The sequence below is a fragment of the Excalfactoria chinensis genome, unplaced genomic scaffold, assembly GCF_039878825.1.
Source record: "Excalfactoria chinensis isolate bCotChi1 unplaced genomic scaffold, bCotChi1.hap2 Scaffold_85, whole genome shotgun sequence".
Classification (NCBI taxonomy): Eukaryota; Metazoa; Chordata; class Aves; order Galliformes; family Phasianidae; genus Excalfactoria; species Excalfactoria chinensis.
In genome coordinates this window covers 1,522,222-1,530,570 of record NW_027315717.1, presented here as the reverse complement: position 1 = coordinate 1,530,570, position 8,349 = coordinate 1,522,222, and positions in this window count along the sequence as shown.

Genomic DNA, 8,349 nt, shown 5'->3' with positions numbered 1-8,349 from the left:
ACAGCCCTGAGTGCTGCATGTCCCAGCAGGGCTGCAGGCTGTGCATATGGGGCTGCAGGCGGGTGCCCAGGGCTGTCCTGCAGAGCAGGGTCCCTGCTGTGCCCCAGGGGCTGTGTGCCGGCTATGGGACTCTGCCGCCTGCCAGGCTCAGCACTCAGCCTGCCCGGTGAGCTGCCCAGGGTGCTGCGGGGAGACGGGTGGGGGGAAGGAGCCCCTGGTAGAGGGGCTTGTGCAGACACAGCTGCTGCCTGGGGCAGGGGGATCACAGCTCCACTGCACAACTGAATGTTTCTGAGTGTTCTTTTGAAGAGGAGAGCCAAGGCAGGGATTTTCATTTTCCTGTTCTCAGAGAAGGAAAGAGGATACCAGGCAGAAATCTAAAAGGGGCTGTCAATTTAAACACAACTCTGAGACTCCCCAGTATTTCTTCAATCCATCGTTTGTTTTGTGAACAGTGACAAAGAAAGTAGATTCAGCCTATCCTTCCTGAAAGGATACGACCAGTTTCAGTTCTTGTGGTTTTCTGCAGACATTAATATTTCATACGTACTGCAAATAGTCTGATTTCCCTACGAGAAGCTGAAGTTCACAGAGACTGGTGCTGGAGTCTCGAAGAGCAGTTGAAGTAAACAGGAAAATATCCAGGAGGCTGAGCTATGATTAGGAAATGAGAAGAAAGTAAGAGGTCCCTAATCTTCTACTCATTAAGTGACTGTGAATTTCATTGTCATGGTTTTGCATGAAAATAAATTCAAGTTCTGGAGTTAAATGAACTTTTTCCAAAGGGAAAGGCCATTTTTTATAGAACAGAAGTGAGCAGAAAGGAGAACTTTTATAGTATAGCTGGAGGAGTGTCTCAGAGAATGGTCTGCATTTGTCACTATTTTCTCCATTCTGAACAGAACTCCAAGCCCAGGAACAGCAGATGCCCAACAGCAGTTCCATCAGCGAGTTCCTCCTGCTGCCGTTGGCAGACACGCAGCAGCTGCAGCTCCTGCACTTCTGGCTCTTGCTGGGCATCTACCTGGCTGCCCTCCTGGGCAACGGCCTCATCAGCACAGCCGTAGCCTGCGACCGCCGCCTGCACACCCCCATGTACTTCTTCCTGCTCAACCTGGCCCTCCTCGACCTGGGCTGCATCTCCACCACTCTCCCCAAAGCCATGGCCAATGCCCTCTGGGACACCAGGGCCATCTCCTACACAGGATGTGCTGCACAGATCTTTTTCTTTGTCTTCTTTGCCTCAGCAGAGTTTTCCCTTCTCACCATCATGTCCTATGACCGCTACGTTGCCATCTGCAAGCCCCTGCACTATGGGACCTTGATGGACAGCAGAACTTGTGCCACCATGGCAGCAGCTGCCTGGGGCGCTGGGTTTCTCAATTCCCTGCTGCACACTGCCAGTACGTTTTCACTGCCTCTCTGCCAAGGCAATGTTGTCAACCAGTTTTTCTGTGAAATCCCCCAGATCCTCAAGCTCTCCTGCTCAGGCTCCTACCTCAGGGAAGTTGTGCTTCTCATTTTTAGTGTCAGTTTAGGCTTTGGCTGCTTTGTTTTCATAGTTGTGTCCTATGTGCAGATCTTCCTTGCCGTGCTGAGGATGCCCTCTGAGCAGGGACGGCACAAAGCCTTCTCCACGTGCCTCCCTCACCTGGCTGTGGTCTCTTTGCTTGTCATCACTGGCATTTTTGCCTACCTGAAACCCCCCTCTCTCTCTTCCCCATCCATGGACCTGCCGGTGGCACTTCTGTACTCTGTGGTACCTCCAGCAGTGAACCCCCTCATCTACAGCATGAGGAGCCAGGAAGTCAAGGATGCAGTGAGGAAAATGATGACAAAATGTGTTTCACAAATATTGAACTGCCCTTCTTTTAGAATTCATGCTTTTTACTGATGCAAACTCTTTGTTTCTTTTTGTTTTGATCAGTTTTTATAACTGTAATGTATTAAAACTTATTCTTTTTTATTTTATACATATATATATATATATATATACACTGTAATTCACTAAAACAACATTATTCAAGTCAATTACTCTTTAACTTGTAACTTCATAGTGTAGCCCTGATGCACTGTACATAATGAACCAGGCTCTCTGTGAACCTTAACAGAATAAAGGATGTGCAGTGACTCTGTCTGTCCTCCTTCTTGTGAGACATTTCTGGAGCTGTTGGAGATGGATGTTCTAAGAAACCCACAGTCCAGCAGGAAGCACACGGCTGCTCATCAAGCTGTGCGGTGACTTCATCCTGCAACAGCTGATGGGCTATCCCTGGGCTCCTGGCTGGGGTCTGTGCTTTCAGGTTCACGTCTGTCAGTGCCTCTGTGTGGTGGTGTTGTGATTTCTATTGTTGATATTCCACAACAGAACATCACGCAGAACAGTGGAAGTTAAAGAGTTAATGTCCTCCTTCTGTGTTACCACTGTTTGGGGCATTTTGGGTTCCCGGTTGGGGGTTGTGGGGTCGGCATCCCCAGAGGACGTGGCGTGATGAGGAAGCAGGGTGGGACTCCGGTGAAGGCTTTACGGCTGCTGATGACTTTACGATCTTGACTCCCTAGAAGTTCGCAGCTAGGCCAGTTACCAAAGTGACACCAAGGAGATGAGCGGTAAAATGGCGATTTATTGAAGCAAACACACACTTATATAAACTATGCCTTTTGAATACACCTACTACCTTGTACACATCACTGATCCTTCCAGAAATGGGGGAGGGCCTGCCACGTAACAGCCCGATATTCCCCGTATTTCGCCTAATACACAACATCTCCCCCTCCCCATGCTAAGAAAGCCTAACTTGTTACAATACTCAACACTATAAACCCACTAATACACCCAACTAATAAACCCCATTCATTCCTAATACCTAATCCCTAATTCTTACCCTAAAGCCTATCCTGCATCTTATGATATTCTATTTGCGTGAAAATCATCTTTTCAGCCATACGCTGTAAGCAACCTAGCAAGCAGTGAAATTCACATGGCACACACAACATTAATGCAAAAAGCATAAGAAGCCCTACAACTAACATCTTAAGCAACTGCTTGAACCATGGTGCAATTTTATCAAACCAGCTCTCCAACCAATCTCCAAAAGGATCATCCTGTATTCCAGTTTTTCCCGTATGTTCTTTTAACCCCTCCAATTTCTTATGTAAAGATTCACGGTGATCACTCAGATTAAAACAACACATCCCTTCAAAATCCTTGTACCCATGGTTCTGTGCTAGAAGCAAGAAATCAATCGCCGCTCTATTTTGAAGCACAGCATGTCTAATGCTATCAACGTCCACGAGTAGTTCACTTAGCAGTGCGGAAGTCGCATTGGCCTGTCTTATGGACCAACAGGCTAGTCTTTCTATCTCCTTCAGTGCCTGCGCTGCGGCAACTCCTGGGGTTAAAATGGATGCGAAGATTCGTGCAGTTGGTCCCCAAAGGCAAACTCCGTCACGCAGTCCGACTTCAGCGTATGGATGTTCTGCTTCTTCTGAGCTTTAGTCATGACTCTGGCCAACTGCACCAACTCGAAGGCACGTGGGGACAGGATGGTTAGCCTTCCCAGATAACAAGGTCCCTCCACAGCATTTGCTGGTACCCCTTGCCATGTCCAGTCACCACAAATCAAGAATATACCTGGCAGTAGTGCCTTTGCAGTGAAGTTGTTCCAGATATATCTCTCCGATCCCTGTCCCTTCGCCCTGTTTGTTTGGCCCAAGTAACCCACAAATTCCCAGGTTGTTGAATCAAATGAACACCCCCCACCGGTGACCAACACAGAGACAAAAGACACAACAGCATTAACATGGTAGTTCTTGTAGGCAGCAGGGGTTGTTTCTCTGGGATCTTAGGTTTCTTTTTCTTCAGTATCCACAAGAAAGTTCTTCTGCGCTCCGTCAGTTCAGGATTCCTTGGGCGTCCGATCAAGAGGTCCTAGAAGAGGATACTCAGCTCTTGTTAATTCCCTGACAATTTCTTTTTCACCACTAACCTCTGGCTTAATTTTTCTTGATGGCACCCAACGTATATCTCCCGTGCCCTTACATTCTATCGCTGCACTCGGGACCGTATCCCAGCTGCTCTCTGACTCACCCTCTGCCCTTTCCCCTCTCCCAGAGCTCAGGGCTAGCACATGCCAGGTCACAGCAAACCCCTTTGGTTTTTGTTGTTTTTTTGTTTGTTTGTTTGTTTGTTTTTGTTTTTGTTTTGTTTTGTTTTTTCAACTTTACTCCTTAATCTCTCCTTTATTCTTTTCCTGGTCCCTCCATCTTAAGAGCATCGCATAGAGGACTAAGGACCATTACGTTCCTTGGAACTTGCTGGTTTCTTTTTAATCTCCTCATCTGACAGTGGCACTTCTCTACTCTGTGGCTCCTCCAACAGTTAACCCTATTGTCTACAGCATGAGAAACAGGGAGATCAGTCACGCTCTCAGCAGAGAGCAATAAGCACTATTCCAGCTTTCATAAATTGCACATCATTCCATTCCTGCTCTCGTTACACTGCCACAGTGCACTGAGGACTTGAGTCCTCTCCTTTGTGCAGGCCTGAAGGTCTTGTGTGGCTGACAACAGTCCTGTTGTCTCTACAGCAGCACTCCGGGGCTGCAGTCAGTAGCCGGCAATATGAACAGCTGTGTCAGAGCTGGTCTCCTTGCAGGCACTGCCATAACAAGAGGGCCTCTTCAGAGCAGGACCAGAGAACTGGAGGCCTCTTCCAAAGCTGGTGTAAGGAATATACCTCAGGAGCTGCTCCCTGAGATGACCTCGAGATTTTCTGGTGCTCTTCACTGCATGACCTGGATAGATTCAAGAGTCCCAAGGAGATCTGTAAGGGACTCAGGGCAGCGCAGAGGTTTAGAATTTTCTCGGTTAAAGCTATTTACTAAGACAGGGAAAAAGAAAAGGATAATAATTATGACCTATGCATATATACATATATGATACATATAGTATATTTTCACATAAATACCATATAGGCAGTTGCAAACGTATGCATAGATACCAATAGATATGCATATCTGTTTACACGTCCAGGACCTTTTGCAGGGGTTTTAACAGCCACAGGGTTCACTGCCAGAGCTGGAGCAGCTGTTGGGCTGTTGCAGGAGTTGGAGCAACTGCAGAGCTCACCGCCAGAGCTGGAATCACCACAGGAATCATCTTAGGGCAGATCTCTCAGGGACATTCTTGAATAATTGTTTAATCTGAGACATGACCTAAAACACATTAAGGACACATAGCAATGGGAGCATGCTGGTTTGAGCATCCCACAGATAGTCAAAATCCTCAGGAGCTAGAGCAACTAGCTCTGGAGCTCCAGGGAAAGAAGAAGTGAGAGGGAGGCTTTGGGACTGCTGGAAAGTGGACTGGATGATCTTGTAGGTCCTTTCCAACCTTGTGATTCTAGGATTCTATGGAAGTGTCCTCCCTTCTCTCCTCCATAGCCAGGCTCCCTGAGGGCACAAAGTAAAGGGTGTCATTACTAATCGTATCAACTATCATAGAATCATAGAATTACCCAGTTTGGAAGAGATCTTGAAGATCATCAAGTCCAACCGCAGCCTAAACATAGTACCCCAACTCTAACAACCCTCTGCTAAATCATATCTCTGAGCACCACATCCAAATGGCTCTTAAACACATCCAGAGACTACCACCTCCCTTGGGAGGCTATTCTAGTGTTTAGCTATCCTTTCTGTAAAGAAGTGTTTCTTAATGTCCAACCTAAAATTACCTTGGTGCAACTTGTGGCCATTTCCCCTCATCCTGTAACTTGTCACTAGTGGGAAGAGATGTGTCCCGCTCTCACTGTAAGCACCTTTCAGATACTGGAAGAGAGTCCAATCATCAAGACCAATCCCCCTGCCAAAGCAGGCTCCCTACACCACGTCACACAGGTAGGCGTCCAGGCGGGTCTTGAATATCTCCAGAGAAGGAGACTCCACCGCCTCCCTGGGCAGCCTGTTCCAGTGCTCCGTCACCCTCACCGTAAAGAAGTTCTTGCACACATTCATGTGGAACTTCCTATGCTGAAGTTTCAGCCCATTACCCCTAGTCCGGTCCCCACGCACTACTGAAAAGAGACCAGCCTCTCCACTATGGTTCCCAGACCTCAGGTATTTATAAACCTGAATCAAATCCCCTCACAGCCTTCTTTTCACAAGGCTAAACAGACCCAGTTCCCTAAGTCTCTCCTCATAAGGGAGATGCTCCAGGCCCTTCACCATCTTTGTGTCCCTCCACTGGATTCTTTCCAAGAGATCCCTGTCTTTTTTGTACTGGGGAGCCCAGAACTGGACACAGTATTCCAGATGAGGCCTCACCAGAGCAGAGAAGAGGGGGAGGCTGGGACATGATTAGGAAGTGAGAAGAAATTAAGAGCTCCATAATCTTCTGCGCCTTAACAGATGGTGAAGCTCATGAACATAAATTTTAGTTCTGGAGTTAAATGAATATTTTCCAAAGGGAAAGTCAAACGTTGATAGTGTAGCAGGAGGAGTGTCTTTGAGAGTGGTCTGGACTTGTCAGTATCAGGGGGTTTCCTGAGGAGAACCTTACATGTGAAACTGCTATCAAGTGTCATCCACCTGCTTTGCACTGATCTCAGAGAATATTAGAGGATGGACTGGCCTGAAGGTAAAAAGTTTGGAACATCACCAGCAGAAGAAGTGTCACGTGCCAAAGAGGCCCCACCATGCAACGGACTACCAGGAAATGAAAAGAAATATGCCTTGTTCACTGATGGATCATGTCGTATTGTAGGGAAGCATTGCAGATGGAAAGCTGCTGTGTGGAGCCCCTCACAACCAGTTGCAGAGGTCACTGAAGGTAAAGGAGAATCAAATCAGTTGGCAGAGGTAAAGGCTGTTCAGCTGGCCTTACTTGTTGCTGAACGGGAGAGGTGGCCAGTGCTTTATCTTTATCCTGACTCATGGATGGTGGCAAATGCCTTATGGGCGTGGTTACAGCAGTGGGAACAATATAACTGGCAACAGAAGGGTAAAACTATTTGGGCTGCAGAACTGTGGAAAGACATTACTGCTCAAACAGAAGATATGGTTGTAAAGGTGTGTCACGTGGATGCACACATGCCCAAGATTCGGGCTACCAAAGAACAACGAAACAACCATCAGGTAGATCGAGCTGCCAGAATTGAGGTGGCTCAAATAGACTTGGACTGGCAGAACAAGAGTGAATTACTTCTAGCTTGATGGGCCCATAAGACCTCAGGCCATCAAGGAAGAGACATGACATATAGGTGGGTTAGAGACCGAGGGTGGACTTAATTATAGATGCTATTGCTCAGGTTATTCATGACTGTGAAACATGTGCCATAATTAAATTAAAAATAAGCCAAGAAAATGAAACCTGTCCGGGGGGAAGGGTGATGGCAAAAGTATAAATATGGGGAGGCATGGCAGGTTGATGATATCACTTTCCACGATCTCTCAATTGTAAGTCTTATGTGCTTACCATGTTGGTGGCAACCACTGGTTGGCTTGAAACATACACAATACCCCTTGCTACCTCTGGAAAGACCATATTAGGTCTTGAGAAACAAGTCCTGTGGCAACATGGCACCCCAGAAAGAACTGAGTCTGATAAAGGGACCCCTTTCAAAAATTCATTTATAAGTACTTGGGCCAAAGATCATAGCAGTGAGTAGATTTATCATATCACAGTATCACAGTATCACAGTATCACATATCACAGTATCACAGTATCGTGTGAGTTGGAAGGGACCTTAGAGATCATCGAGTCCAACTCCCGGGATTCGAGCCTTCTGTGTAGCAGAGCAACATTTCTACCACTTGCTCCACAGCGGGATTCGAACCTGGGACTCAGGTGTTGCAAGCGGCACTTCTACCACTACGCCAATGGGGCACACATATCCCCTAACATGAACCAGTTTCTGGTAAAATTGAACGAAAGAATGGGTTGTTGAAAACTATGTTGAAAGCAATGGGTGGTGGAACATTGAAGCACTGGTAGAAGCATTGTTCAGAAGCCACTTGCTTAGTCGATACTAGAGGATCTGTCAATCATGATGGTCCTAGCCAATCCAGCCCCCTACACACTATAGAAGGAGATAAGGTCCCTGTTATACATGTAAAGAACATGTTGGGAAAAGCTGTTTGGGTCCTTCCAGCCTCTGGAAATGGCAAACCTCTCCATGGAACTGTTTTTGTCCAGGGACCTGGGTGCACTTGGTGGGTGATGCAGAAGGATGGGGATGTTCAATGTGTACCACAAGAGAATCTGATTTTGGGGGAGTACAGTCAGTAATTCCTTGTATATGTACGTATACAGACCTGTGTGTGTAATGCATTTTAATTATTGTTTATTTCT